The following is a 15,814-nucleotide window of genomic DNA, read 5'->3' as shown; positions in this document are numbered from 1 at the left end:
ATAACTAGACTTGTGATCATTTCACAATATATTCAAGTATTGAATCATGATGTAGTACACCTGAAACTAAGACATCAGTTATATCTCGATACAAAAATTTCCACCAAATCAATATTTTTTTAATTTTTATTTTTTAAACTTAGTTTTGGAGGCATTGTGTCTTCCTTGCTGCGCACGGGCTTTCTCTAGCTGTAGCAAGCGGGGGCTGCTCTTCTTTGCAGTGCACAGTCTTCTCATTGCAGTGGTTTCTCCTGTTGCAGAGCACGGGTTCTAGGCACGCGGGCGTCAGTAGTTGTGGCGCTCAGGCTTTAGAGCGCAGCCTCAGTAGTTGTGGAGCACGAGCTTAGTTGCTCAGCAGCATGTGGGATCTTGCCAGACCAGGGATCGAACCTGTGCCCCCTGCACTGGCAGGCGGATACTTAACCACTGCGCCACCGGGGAAGTCCCCAAATCAATATTTTTGTAGTACCTTTTTGTTGTTGTTTTTACCCCATGCAAAGCACCACAGTAAGACATGGAATGAGGAAAGTCTATGAGATGGGAGAACATCTGACATAAATGCAGGCAGATCCTCAGGCAAATTGGCTTTAGGGAAAAAGTACCTATAAAAGTTGAGGATCTGGGGGACTTCTCTGGTGGCGCAATGGTTGAGAGTCCACCTGCCGCTGCAGGGGGTGCGGGTTCGTGCCCCGATCCGGGAGGATCCCGCGTGCCGCAAAGCGGCTGGGCCCGTGAGCCATAGCCGCTGGGCCTGCGCGTCCAGAGACTGTGCTCCGCAACAGGAGAGGCTGCAGCTGTGAGACGCCCGCGTACCGCAAAAAAAAAAAAAAAAAAAAAAATGAGGATCTGGAGGATCTGGAAATGAATACCCTTATAATGATGTGTGTCCGTGTACCACTTGACAAGTTTTCACGGAGCAGAGCTCCACAGGCCACAGTTTGGATACCACTGATCTAGGAAACAGAAAGGGGGCTGCCACTCCAGCAGGACATGGAGCTTTTAGGGAAGCATTAAACGAGAAGAATTGTGCTTAATAATTGGACAAGGCAACTTCTTTTGCATTGATTCCTCACTCTTGGAAGGCCAATTATAGGAAGCAAGGTGAGTCCAGGGAAAAGGGTCAGAGCTGAGTCCAAAGCTTTTCCTAATAGTAAGCAGCATGTATTTTTCTGGCTCATCCTCAGCAGTCTAGTCTGGCAATAGAAAGCTGGGCAGGTGTAAATAGTAAGAAACATATACCCTGGCCTCTGCCCTGGTGTCTGACACAGAACTCTGAAGACCCTTGTAGTTTCCTAAGTGATAAGAGCACTAGGAACATCTCTTGTTCTAGTGAGGGCTGGTCACCAGAAAGACCAAGCTGTGATTAGAAGCTTGCAGATGCACTGCCCCCCTCCACCCACCCGCCATGAGGGGAGAGGGGCTGGAAGTGGAGTTCATAATTGCTCATGCCTATGTGAGAAAGCCTCCACAAAATCCCCAGGGTAGGGAGTTCAGTGCGCTTCCAGGCTGGTGAGAACATTCACACCAGGAGGGTGATGGACCCCAACTCCACAGGGACAGAAGCTTCTGCACTTTGGGCCCTCCCAGATCTCATCCTATGTATCTCTTCATCTGGCTCTTCATCCGTATCCTTTATCAGATGCTTTAATAAACTGGTAAACATAAGTGTTCCCCTGAGTTCTGTGAGCCATTCTAGCAAATCAATTGAATTAGAGGAGGGGGTGGTGGGAACCTCTGATTTGTAGCCAAATTGGACAGAAGTGAGGGTGACCTGGAGACCTACTACTTTCAGTTGGCATCTGAAGTGGGGGGCAGTCTCATGGGACTGAGCCCTTAACCTGTGGGAACTGGTGCTCTCTCCGGGTAGACAGTGTCAGAATTGAATTAAAGTAGAGGACACCCAGCTGGTGTCAGAGAATTGCTTGATGGGAGAATAACCCCACACATCTGGTGTCAGAAGTGTGCATGCGGAAGTTGTGTGAGAGTAAAGGAGAAACACAGGAGAAGAACTGGATTTTCCCTAATGCAGCAGGGATCTGGGGATCCGGCCTCATCAGATGAAACCCACACTTAGCGAGAGGGGTCTGGGATACTGGTGTGAGAGCCAGAGGCAGTCAGTGAGCAGCGAGGACATCGGAGAGGCCGCTCTGCACCCACCTCCAGGCTTGGGTTCAAGAGCAGGGCATTCAAATCTGAGGTGACAACTTAGGAAAGCAAGATAGGGCCCGGGTCTCAAGGACTGGTGTTCTGAGTAGGAGGCCTGGACAGGGTCCTAGGTGTCAAAACTAGGGCGCAAGGTGGGAGTAGAGCCTCTTACCAGTGTGTCCTTTAGCAAGTCACTGAATCTGTTGGAGCCCCCCTTTCTTCATCTGTAACATTACAACACCAAATTCCCAGAGTTGTTGTGAAACAAGAATAAGGTCATTCATCTGAAGGAAGAGGCCAGCATCTGGCAAGTAGCTCCTCTGAAGGAAGAGGGGAAAGCTGAGAAGGACTTGGAAGGAGACCACAGGGAAAACATGGGGACAGAAGAAAAGGGGTGGAGATGATGACTTAGTCTCAAAACAAAGGAGAAATCTAATGATCAGAACTGGGTCACAGGTCAGGGCCACAACATCTTGCAGCAGAAGTCCCAACTTTTCAAAGGGCAAAAATCTGAGAATAGAGATTCCATCTTTATTGGAAGTCCACACTTACTGGAAGTCTAGCATTCATTGTTTTGAATTCTGAATTTTCTTGCTGACTCAAATATGCATTTGTGGGTCCCAGGCAGGCTCACAAAATCCCTCCAGTGCAGAACTAGCAGTCCTTTGGCCTAGGACTTCCATGACGAATGATGCTTCTCCGGAAGAATATCTTTTAAATTACATCCAGGAACATCAGATAAACATCCCTCCATTTGTTTCCCTCCTCCCTTCCTTCCCCATTCCCTTCCCAGCAGCAGGCACTAGGACTCCCTCGGCAACCAGGGTTTTTTGCTTCTGAAACCCGGCTGCACTTGAGTGCCTTGGGAACTTCTGGAGAATTCCTGAATCCTATCCCTGAATGGCTGAACTTGGTTTTCTGGGAGCTTGACCTGAGAATCTGACTCCTTATAAAGCGTTTCAGGTGCTTCTGATGCGGGTGGCCCTTGGTGTCTAGGGTAATCCGGGAACCACAGACCTGGGAATCCAATGGAAGGGTACAGGAAAAGTGATCCGAGATACAGAGGGCTGGGTCTCCAAGCACAGGGCCCATCTCCCGTTGCCTCTCCTTTCCCAGAATGAGAGACTAGCCAGCCTGCATGCTCTTCCATTGGTAGCATCTAATGTTTCTGATCAGACCAATGTCTTTTTTTTTGGTAGGGCCATTGAGTAACAGAAAACAGCCTGTGATTTTTCGCCTACTTACCTGTGCTGGAAGCAAGCACAAGGCTTTTGCAAGGCTTTTTCCTTAATCTTCTTCTTCAATCCTCCCCACTCCTCTTTAGCCCAGGAAACCTTGGGCTAAAAATAGGTTTCATGTACTCAAAGGTCTGAAGTAAATTTCATTTCTATATCTATATCTATAACTATATCTGTATCTGTATCTATATCTATATCTGTATCTATATCTACATCTACAGCTATATCATCTAACTACCCATCTATGTATGTTTTGAATAGACTTTATTTTTTTAGAGCAATTTTAAGTTCACAGCAAGATTGAGCAGAAAGTACAGGGATTTCCCGTATCTCCCCTGTTCCCATATACGCACAGCCTCCCCTGCCAGAGTGGTACCTTTGTTACAGCTGGTGAACCTACAATGACACATCATTATCGCCCCAAGTCCATCATTTAACTTAGGGTTCCCTCTTGGTGTTGTACATCCTATGGGTTTGGACAAACATGTAATGCCATGTATAGGGGATTCCCCGGCGGTCCAGCGGTTAAGACTCCGTGCTTTCATTTCCGAGGGTGTGGGTTAGATCCCTGGTTGGGGAACTAAGATCCCACAAGCCGTGCAGTGCGGCCCACAAAATAATAATAAAAGTAAAAAATATAATGAAATGTATCCATCATATAGTATCATACAGAATAGTTTCACTGTCCGAAAAGTCATCTGTGCTCTGCCTAGTCACCCTCCCTGCCGCCCACCCCCAGGAACCACTCATCTTTTTATTGCCTCCATAGTTTTGCCTTTTCCAGAATGTCGTAAAGGTGGAATCATACAGTATGCAGGCTTCTCAGATTGGCTTCTTTCACTTAGTAACATGTTTTTTAAAGTTCCTTCATGTCTTGATGGCTCATTTCTTTTTAGCACTGAATAATATTGAATTGTCTGAATAATATTCCATTGTCTGAAGGCACCATTCACCTACTCAATCTCGGTTGCTTCCACGTTTTGGCAATTATCAGTAAAGCCGCTGTAAACATCCGTGTTCAGGTCTTTGTGCGGACTTAAGTTTTCAACTCCTTTGGATAAATACCAAGGAGCCACACTGCTGGATTGCATGGTAAGAGTATGTTTATTTTTGTGAGACGCTGCCAAACTGTCTTCCAAAGTGGCTGCACCATTTTGCATTCCTGCCAGCAATAAACAGGAATTAGGGTCATCTATATTTCAAAGGAAGACCAGCTCTTCTGGAATGTTCTGCAGAGGAACTCGGAGGACAGGGTAGAATGAAGTGGGAGTGGGAACCCACTCTAGGGAAATGGTGATAGGGTGAAATAGTGAAAGAAAAGAGAAGGAGGAAGAGAGTGTATGTTTCTGTTCCTTCTTGGCTTTCTCTTTACTAATAACTTTGATGCCACTGCAGACACACCCTTACACTAGCCCCGACCTGGGCTGAAGCAAGGGGCAGGGACTGTGACCAGTGAACTCCCTCCTTAGGAACCCAAGAGCAGAGGAACCCCAAGTGCCTTTGGTCAAGAGGAAGTGAGACTATTATTCCTAGAGCGGGGTGGGTCTCAAAAACTTGCTGACTGAAAGCAGAAATGAGAATATAACCTCCTCAGCTTGTCATTCAAGGGTCTTAAATCTGCCAGAGTCCTCAGTTTAGCTCAAGAAAACTCAAACTAACTCACAACTCCTTAGACATTATCTTCATTTATTCTTTTATCCAGCAAATATTTGCTCAGTGCCTGCTCTGAGCCAGGCTCTAGATGTGATTAACTCCCTTGTGAAGTCAAGGACAGAGCTCGATTTGGTTCATATCTTGGTTTTATCATTAGAGGGTCACTGGCTCTAGAGTCCAATGAGCAAGCAGAGGAGAGGAGTTGATGTGAAAAGATTTTGGTTTGAAAATAAAAGGTCAGGACTACACTCGGGTTCTGGTGCACAAGTATGCGGTCAGTTTTGCTGTAAATCTCCTACATCAAATAATGTTTAAAAGAATGTATGAAGGGGGAATTCCCTTGTGGTCCAGTGGTTAGGACCCGGCACCTTCACTGCCGAGGGCCAGGTTCGGTCCCTAGTTGGAGAGCTAAGATCCGCAGATCCTCAAGCCACGTGGCACGGCCAAAAAAGAGAAAAAAAAAGTGTAAGAAGGAATTAAATGGGAACTTTGGAGAATGAATATCGCCCATAGGAAATAGTGAAATGGGGAAGAGGTGAAATTTATTGCCATTTGGGCAAGATGGTTTATTCATTTGGAGGAAACAATCTCTAACTCTCACATATAACTACAGTTCTTTACAGAATGGACATTTTGTGTATTGTGGCAACTTTGGGGGATAACACATTTTTCTACAAGTACCTGCTTTTGGCTCCATTTTCCATCTAAAATTATACACATGAGGGAGAGAAATGATTCTGTTAACAAAGAATGAGATCATCTTTATCCTCAAAGACCTTGACTGAAGGTCGGTGGTCAATGACCAAAATTCTAATGTCACTGGAGTCCTGGCAGAACGGCATCTGAAACTCTTTGTATATATCTAATCAGGCTTTTTAAAACCTCTCATGAGTTTAAGGATCAACATAACACAGCCATCTTAGATAGGAACCACTGTTATTGCTTAGGCCTCATTGACTTGGTTTTAGGAAAACACCTCCCATCATCAGAATTTATCCTACAAGCCTTTTTAAGCAGAGACTCAGCTTTCTTCTCCTATTGTCCCCAGTATCAAGCACAGTGCAAGGCATGAAGAGGAAGCTCAGCGATGACAAGCAAGCAGAAAAATTAACTAAATCTTAATATCTTTACAGAACAGTTTCCAGTGAAGTGGAGCAGAGTCACATACCCACATAGCTCCTATCAATAGAATTTACTTGGCAATTAATAAATGGAGTCCAAAGAGATTGGGACGAATATTTGTTATCAAAGATGCCTCCTCTTGAGTCAAATTGGTGAGCATCAGGTTAATTCCCCTCAAGAGAAGAGATACCATGGGAAAAGGGCTTTTGTGCCAATTGACTCAACGTTTTTCTTTCTTCAACTGCCGTCCTGTCTCTAGGGAGAAAAAAGCAAAAACAAAAAACTCAAAACAATGAGAAAAAAGACTGCACTGACAAATAAATAAAAAGAGTTAAGAGGGAATATAGAACAAATTGGAAGTTCTACCGAGAAACAGAAGGAGGCCAACGTATTATTGACAGCCCAAACAGTAAAACCCTAACTTTGATCTCCTACATTCAATCCCTGAAGAATTTTATGGGCATCTGAAACATACATCCTTACTTCCCAGGTATAAAATCCTGAAGAATTTATGTCCTATTTCATATGTTCTCAGATTAAGCATTTTAAAAAATCTGATTCCCTTTTGAGATTCATGCAAAAAGGAGCTAGAACATGCACCCTTGAATGGCATGATGAAGGAAGTGGCGATGTGTCATGGTTTCCTGTTCTCTCGGTCCCAGACGTGTTCCCTTGAAGCCACGCTTCTCATCGCTGCTAGAGTAATCGTTCTAAAACTCACATCAGATCCTGTTACTCCCTAACACGGCCTGAAACCTTTGACAGCTTTCCCTGTCTCTAGAGTTGAAACTATACCCATCGTCTGGCCCATGCCTACCTCTCCAGTCCATTCATTCCCCACCCTCTACCCGCTCCAACCTCAAATCCAGTGACACTGCGTCAGGTAGAATGATTTTAGCTGCAAGTAACAAAAAATCCGACTTGATCTTTCAGAGAATGAAGGGAACACAAGGCTCCACTTAATCTCTGGTCGGAGTTTGTTCAGGTCATTTGGCTCCATTTCTCTGCAATTCCCTTAGCTCCATGTGACGTCTTTCTCCTCTGGTGGGCTCCCCTTGAAGTAACAAAGTGGAAACTAGCGGCTCTCGGGTTTACATGCTTCCTCTTCCCCAACTATCAAGCCGAAGTCCTGGGCTTCTTTCTGATTGGACATAGCCAGCCCTGAACTAATATACCTGAGGAATGCCATGGCTGATTTTCTTAGGCCTGGAGGACCTGCCTCTCTGGGAACCAGCTATGACAGGGGAATGGATTATGCCACCTGGCTAAGGCCAATCAAGACCCATCCCTGGAGCCGGGAGCGAGGTCAGTTACGCTCAACCCCCTGTCTAGGAAATTTGCAGAGAAGGAAAGAATGGGTGCTCAATAAGCATCTTCAGAATCCAAGGTACCTGACAATAACCTAAGCCTTTCGTCCCATGGTACACCTCTCTGCTCTCTTCCTAGAATGTTCTTCCCCACTTCATCTGTCTGGCAAATTCTTACTCTTTCCTCAGTCTTAGCTCAAGCATTTCATCCTCTGTAAGGCCTCTGGGTATCCACACCCCCGCCCCGCCACCAAACAGAGTGGATTACTCCCTTCCATGTGCCATTCTTATACCCAGCATAGACTTACTTTATTGCCTCATCCCATTATTCATCAATTGTACGTTTAATAGATTTGTCTCCCCATACAGAAGGTTAACCCCTTGAAGACAGAAACCCTAACTTTTTATCCTTCCTCTTGACATCTATGAAGAGACCACAGCCTATATGAGTATTGTTTAAATAAATTCTGAGTTTTGTTCATTCTAGTGGTGGGAGTGATCCTCAAGTTGTGTGCTGTGTGTGTAGGTATGACCTCTTCTGATGTCATAAACTCAAGAAAGAGACAAGTCTTCAAAAAATGTTGCTAGAGACTGGAGCACAGAGAGGTGGGAGGTAGGACACCTACAGCACTCTGGCCCTTGGCCTCCTTGATCTGGGTTTAGAGGGATCTAGAGGTTTTTGAGAGTCCAGAGCATTATTAGTTGTAATGATGCCCTCTGCCATATGAAAGCAATTCAGGAACCAGGCAAGAGGCTTTCTTATAGGAACCTCAAGCTGGTCACCTGGCCAGGCAGATTCCCTAATCGCATGTGGTGCACCATGTTTATATGACCTTTATTATTCTTAATTGGAAAGGAGGGACATGCTCTAAATAATATTTCCTCTCACCTCCCAGCTCAAAGAAAAAATATACCACTTTTTACCTTTCCTCAACTTACAGTATCTGGGGGTGGAGTAAAGAAACATTTCCAAAAGCTGAAATAAAATTGTTAGCATTATTAGCAATTTTGTAACACACTAAATCTAGGTAGGGCACAGTATATATGGCAGAGAAACACAGGAAGCAATTGGGAAATGTCAGGGAAGCTAATAATGAATTCGCCAATGAGAAGTGCTTTGCAAATAATAACATTGATGATAGTACCACAACTCTCCTGGAGGGCCCCAGGATTCAGTTAGAAGACAGTCAAGGTGTTAGATGCTAGTAACTGTCATTAGAGTTGCAAAAGCAGCAGAAGACTGGCTCTCCGACCTTAGCAGAGTCACACATCAATGGAATAGCTAGAGACTATGCATAATATAACCTAGTGTAGTATAAATTATGCATCTGTGATAGCACTGTAACGACGTTACTTCACTGATTACTGAGTGATCGGCGTGGATATCAATCAGGAAAGGCTCTCGAAGGGGTGAGTCACGGATTTTTAAACAAGTGGTTGATGTAATGTGGATGGTACTCAAAAAATATTATCTTAGCAACTGTGTAGAGAATGAACTGAGACGGGGGAGCACAAAGCAGGGAGATCAGGTAGGAGGCGGTAATGCAGACGAGGTGACGGGAGCGTGGACTGGTGTGTGGGCTGTGAAATGGAGCTGGGATCGTTTAGAGAAGGCAGTGCAAAGGACTGCATCACACGTGGGCTTTGCAAACAAGCTGACTCGGGCTCCAAGCCTGGCTTCCCCACTGACTAGCTGAGTTGCTTGACTACCTAACCTACCTGCTATAAGGCTATTCCCTCATCTACAAAATGCACTCATGGGTGTTTGTCGTTTTTGAAGTGCATTATCTAGACATCCTTCCTAATTTGAATGAATCCCAATGGGATTGGGAAGCCACAAAAGAGAAGCTGTTCCTCATGCTTTGAGTAGAGCCAGTTGATGCTCTCCCTCCTCTCTGTGCTGGGGGGTGGTGATGCAAAGGCACTGTGGTCAGCTTGAGAATCTTCGAAGTCTCTGTGGTGAGATTAGCATCCACAGGCATGGCGGGGCATGTCCTGGGAATTGTAGCTGAGGTTGGATCCCAACTTTGTGCTCTGCTTCTTCCCTTGGCTCTTCCCTGAACCTAGTCTTCTACCTTCCTATAAATTCTGTGAGTTGCCTGATAACTTTCCAGTAAATTGCTTTTCTACTTAAGACATCTGTTGCCTGCTACCAAGAACACTGACTAAAACGTGACCTCACAGGGCTGTTTGAAGGTTGAATAAGACGGTGTGTATAAAGTCTTTAGCCCAGTACTTGCCTCAGGCAAATGCTTGCTAAATGGTTGATCTAAGGCAAAAACAAAGAAAGCATTTGTGACAGAATAGACTTTGATGACTAATTAGATGTGAGAGAAGAATAAAAAGGAAGAATGGGGAAGATAACACTGTTTACCAACCTGCCTTCCACATCCCTGTTCTGTGTCTAACAAGAGTATGAAAGCCAACAGGACGACCTGCTTAAAACAGGTTAGAGAGTAATGGCAAAGTACCGAATGAGCCTGTTGACTGAGAGCATGACAAAGTCTGAACTTGTTCGCCCGGCACACAAGACATTTTATAACCCTGTCCGGACCTTCCTTTCTAGCCCGGATACTTGCCACTCCCTGAAAAGCGGCTGCCGTGGAGTCAGAGCAAGCTGCTTGGTGTCCCATGAACGAACCAGGTTATTCTGATATTCACTGCCTTTGCCCACTGTATTCTCCCTGCTTGGAATGTCTTTCTCAACCTCCCTCAACTTCAACTCCTTATTTAAGACTTGGGTTACATATTTTCTCCTCCATGAAGCCCTTCCTAACTCTTTGCAAGCAGAGTTACTTGCTCCTACCTCTGGGCTCCCACGGAATTTCGTTCATGCCTCCCTGATAGCAAGGACCACACTTTATTCCAATGTTCTCTTCGTGTCTGTGTCATTGCCCCGTGTGGTCCCAGACCCCAGGGATGACAGATTGGTCATCCCCGCATCCTCATTCCCTGATGTTATGTGGCCCGTAGACAGTACTTCACAGGCTTGCTGTCGGACACCCAGAACATTTCTTTATATACTTGCTTAGAGATAAAAGGGTTTGCTTGTGAGAGAATGAACCAGATTCAACAATCCACACGCAAAAATTAGTCCTGTTCGTTATTTGTTCACGCATTATGAAATAATCAGGGTCCTTTAACTTCCTAGCTCCTGAAGAGCAAAGTTCTGTTTTAATTCACTTTGTACCAACATGGTTTTGCACCAAGAAGTGCAGTAAAGGAATTTAAGGGGCTGCTTGGATGTAACCAAAGAGATGTTGTAAATAAGCTGCGGAAGCCATGGTTGGAGACCCTGGGCTGCAAGAAGCCAAGCCAGAAGCCTTGGTTAGGTTTTTCTATAGACTCTCTACAACTCTGATCCCCATGATTCAACCAAATCACCTTTCTTAAATAGGCTCTGCTAATGAAAATAAAGATTCCCCTTTGCATTTCCTCAAGTTAGGCGTAAGTACCAGGTTCCAGAGGAACATAGCCTTGACGCCAAAATTTAGTTTTATCTTCCATTGTCCTAAGAAACTATTCCTTCTCATTTTATTAAAAAAATTTTAGAGATTTCACTTCTAAATTATTTTTGAGTAGATAACACATTACTGTGATCCAAAATTCAAAACTATACAGTGTAGGGGACTTCCCTGGTGGCACAGTGGATAATACTCCACGCTCCCAATGCAGGGGCCCGGGTTCGATCACTGGTCAGGGAACTAGATCCCGCATGCATGCTGCAACTAACAGGTCACATGCCACAACAAAGGAGCCCATGTGCTGCAACTAAGGAGCCTGCCTTCCACAACTAAGACCCAGTGCAACCAAATAAATAAATAAATAAAAACTACACAGTGTAAAGTGTTCCCGCCTACAATGTAAGCCAGCTATCAAGCTTCCCTTACCATAAGCAACCAAAGCTATCTCTTTCTCATGCATTCTTCCAGAGATATTTTATGCATGTAAGGAAATATTTTTAATTTCCTACTGCCTTTTACACAAAAGTTAAAGTAGTACACACAGTTCTGCATCTTGCTTCTTTTCACTAAATAAGATGTCGTGTAGATCTTTTCATATCAGTATTTATCCTTTTTCCTGGCTGCATAGTATTCCATTGCACAAGTGAACTATATTAGGCCAGTCTCCCATGAATGGACCTTCTGTTTTTTCCCTAATCCTTTCTATTTTTATAAACAATTCAGCAGCTCTTTTAAACCTCTCTTCAAACTTCCTACCAGCCTCTGCCTCCCTTAGTCTCCAAAAATGCTGTCTTTCTTCACTCACAGAGAAAACAGAGGCCATTACATAGAGATTCCATCAATTTCCTGTCTCCCATCCACTTTGTGCTTCAAACTCCATCAATACCAAACAGCAGATAGTTCTGAGAATGTGCATGTTCTCTCTTGTTTCTTCTGTACCTTTGTATATGCCATTCCTACTCCCGCCGTCATTGGGTTTGCCTGGGAAACCTCTATTAACCTTTCAAATCCAAGTTTGGATATCATGCCAGAGGGAGTTAATCAGTTGCAGCTGTGTAGTATGTCTGTAGCTCGTTCTTCTCCCTCCATCGTACTTATTATGCTGGTTTGAAATTTGTTTACAAGTCTCTGTTCCATAGGTCTGTGAGCACCTTGAGAGCTAATTCATGTCAGGATGCCTAGCACTTAGCATAATCTGGTAATAGAAGCTACTCAATAAATATTTGTGGAATAAATGAATAAATAACATGGGGGAGACATAAGCACACTCTGTAATGACAAGTATTTGCAAAAGAGCAGAATGAGTCTTCAGTCTGCACAGTGTAGCAGAAACAGCATTGGACCAGAAACCAAGAGAACAAATTCTGGTCCATGGAAGCAGGAAACTCTTTCCAATGTTCGTTGCTGTATCCTCAGTGCCTAGAAGAATGGCTGACTTGATTGGTGCTGAGAAAGAATGAGGCTTTGTGGTACATTTGTCTTTGAATCTGCCAAAGACACGCTTTATTTCAAATAGTTTGCAGGGAGAAAGCTAGAACCAGAGAGTCTGTAGTTTTTGGACTAAAACCCGAACATACCTAACACCCCGTTGTAGGTGAACTATCATAAGGCCAGAGAATTTATTATCAGCTTAAGTTGAGCAAATTCAATCAATTGACTTTTATTACAAATATATCTTATAGATTAAATTAACACATTTCGCATAGCCACAGGTTTTTCCAAGCTTAGAGGTAACATGCTTAATTTGGGAAATGAAATAAAAAACCTTATAGATGATCTTGGCTCCTCCTCTGTGACACTAAAAAATAGCAATAGTGTGACAGTCAGAGACAGAACCCCTAAGAATTTAAACTGAAATAAGACCTTTACCCCACCTGGCCTGTCCTCTAACAGAACTCTGTTCATCGCTCTCCCGCGGTCACCAGCATGCAGATATTCTTCTGCACTCTCTTCCTTTCCTTACCAAACAGGAGTAGCATGCACATTAATGTCAATTCTCCACCAGTTCGTGAAAATAAGATTCTTTAGGGAATTCCCTGCTGGTCCAGTGGTTAGGACTCCACGCTTTCACTGTCGATCCCCGGTCGAGGAATTAAGAACCTGCCAGCCACGGGGTGTGGCCAAAAAAAAAAATTGAATTAAAAAAAAGAAAAGAAGATTCTTTTGTCCTAATGCTTCTGATCAAACATCATGGTGACCCATAGATTGTTTTTAGACCAAGACTGAATCAAAGTTTTATAATTTTAATTTCCACAATGTTCAATAAGTATGTGTTGATTGACTGAATGAACATTTGGCCATTAATTAGCTCTGTAACCTTGGGCAAATTTCATTGAACTTTTCTGAGCCTCATTATCCTCATCTATACAATCGAGTTTGATTGATGTATTTTTCAAATTATTATTTTTTTCTTTTTTTTCAAATTATTTTTAATAGCTTAAACCTTTCTTCAAACAAAATCCTAGGCAGAACACAATATACAGGACAGAAAAAAAAAGTGGAAGTACTCTAGATAAAATAGGTTTGGGGACCCTAAGACTCTTTGCTTCACCTCCTCCTTCCCTACCGCCACTTCAGCTCTGAGCCCCAGGGCTCTGTGAGGCACCATCTAAAAATCCTCAGGAGGGGCTTCCCTGGTGGCGCAGTGGTTGAGAGTCCGCCTGCCGATGCAGGGGACACGGGTTCGTGCCCCGGTCCGGGAAGATCCCACATGCCGCGGAGCGGCTGGGCCCGTGAGCCATAGCTGCTGAGCCTGCGCGTCCGGAGCCTGTGCTCCGCAGCGGGAGAGGCCCGCGTACCGCAAAAAAAAAAAAAAAAAAAAAAAAAAAAAAATCCTCTGGACTAGGGAATTCCCTGGCAGTACAGTGGTTAGGACTCCATGCTTTCACTGCCAAGGGCCGGGTTCAGTCCCTGGTCGGGGAACTAAGATCCCACAAGCCGCCCAGTGCCGTGAAAATATAAATAAATAAATAATAAAAATTTTAAAAATAAAAATAAAAATCCTCTGGACTAGATGATTATATACATGACATTGACTCCCAGACTGGTAAAGAAACTTACAGTCATGTAGGTCCTGAGATTCCCAGCCTTAGGAATTAAACAAGATAGAGCTACACAGGCAAATGAAAATATGAATTTCTTTGCTTTGGGTCAACCAACAGCAGCTGATTATTTAATGCTAAGCAGAATTCAAAATTATATATAGTGTTGATAAATTAACAATGAACATGCTAACAGTGAACAATGAACATGGTAACATAAATTATAACAAATAACTTTCGGTAGATAAAATTTCTCAACATATTATAAAAATGAGTGGGGGTAATAAAAGGAATCCCTGGGGAGTGAAAAGGTTGAGACTCATGATGAATTCCATTTTCTTCCTTTTCATACATATAAAATGAGGCAGAGAAAGATGAAATGGCCTTTCTAAGCTCCCACAGCTTACTTAGTGGCAGAACACAGCGCTTGCCGTTTCCAGCCCACTGTTCTTTCCCGACCGTGTTGGCTTTCTGTGTAAGGTTAGACTTCCACCTTTATGTGTCTGGGATCCGTGGTCACACAGCTACAGAATGATAGAAAGTCCTCATTATCTCAGCATTCATTCTCTGAATCCCTGAAGTTTGAAGTTATGAAGGAGAGTAAAAGTCATCATAACTTAGAAACGTTTACTTATCAAATGACTGCTTATAAATACCCATCCCCATTAAACATTAACGTCTATTCTCCCCTTCTAGGGTCAATTTCTTTGTCAAGTCTCGAGTTGATGACTGGATTTTTACACGTATTTGACAATACAGTCCAAACACAACGGAAATCAACTACAAAGTGAAATTGCGCGTCTCATGAAAGATAATTTTATGAGATTGATGAAAGAAGGCCAATGAGCTTAGTCCACAGTGAAAGAGGGGAAAAGACATTGACATCGAAGAGGTAGGCAAAGGCCTTGTTTAGGATTAAGATTAGGGATGGCCTTGTGGGTCTCAGTGCTTTTTGTTTTTATTCTGATTGGGATGGGGAATTGGGGGAGGCCTTTAAGCAGGGCAAGTGACAATCAGATTTATCTCTAAAATTTTCATTTTGAAACTGGCAAATACACTAAAATACATGATTTTGCAACTGTATTTCTGTGATTTTATCCCATAGATGCAGCTCCACATGTATGAAATGACACCTGTATGAAGTCTTTCATTGTTGCATTATTTGCTCAGCAAAAGGTACCTGGTTAAATAAACGATGGTATGATAAGCAGCGGGAAAAACAAATAAGGAAGATCTCTATGTGCTAATATGAAAAGAGCTTTAGGATGTATTGGTAAGTGAAAAAAAGCAAGATACAGAACACTGTAGAATAGTCTCTATAGTAGGCTACCTTTTATGTAATAAGGTGAGAGATATATTTGCATATGCTTGCATTTGCCTTAAAAATCCTAGAAGGATAGGGCTTCCCTGGTGGTGCAGTGGTTGAGAATCTGCCTGCCGATGCAGGGGACTCGGGTTCGTGCCCCGGTCCGGGAAGATCCCACATGCCGCGGAGCGGCTGGGCCCGTGAGCCATGGCCGCTGAGCCTGCGCATCCAGAGCCTGTGCTCCGCAACGGGAGAGGCCACAACAGTGAGAGGCCCGCGTACTGCAAAAAAAAAAAAAAAAAAAATCCTAGAAGGATTAAATAAAAAAGATACCAATGGAAATAAATATCATTAGAGAGTTGGGGTGAGGGATGCAGGAGTAGGTTATAGAGTTCTCTGAGCCTATCTTTTTATAGTGTGTTGAACTTCGAACCATGCAAATGTTGTACCTAATAAAAAAAAATACATTTAAAAATCACTCTGGCTGCTCTGTGGAGAGAAGTTGTAGGGACAAAGAGTAGAAGCTGGGAGACCATTA

General features: G+C 43.6%; 1 long non-coding RNA gene across 5 annotated transcripts in view; it reads left to right on the top strand.

Moving 5' to 3' along the window:
* The window catches only part of LOC137210956 (uncharacterized), a 48,553-nt gene that overhangs the window by 5,673 nt on the left and 27,066 nt on the right, over positions 1-15,814 (top strand). For all 5 annotated transcript variants that reach the window (XR_010936821.1, XR_010936822.1, XR_010936820.1 and 2 more), the window contains exons 2-3: positions 14,667-14,862; positions 15,076-15,243. This is a non-coding gene — a long non-coding RNA (uncharacterized lncRNA). The remainder of the gene's footprint in view (positions 1-14,666; positions 14,863-15,075; positions 15,244-15,814) is intronic.

This window comes from Pseudorca crassidens, chromosome 18, assembly GCF_039906515.1.
Source record: "Pseudorca crassidens isolate mPseCra1 chromosome 18, mPseCra1.hap1, whole genome shotgun sequence".
NCBI lineage: Eukaryota > Metazoa > Chordata > Mammalia > Artiodactyla > Delphinidae > Pseudorca > Pseudorca crassidens.
This window is presented reverse-complemented; position numbering and strand designations above follow the sequence as displayed.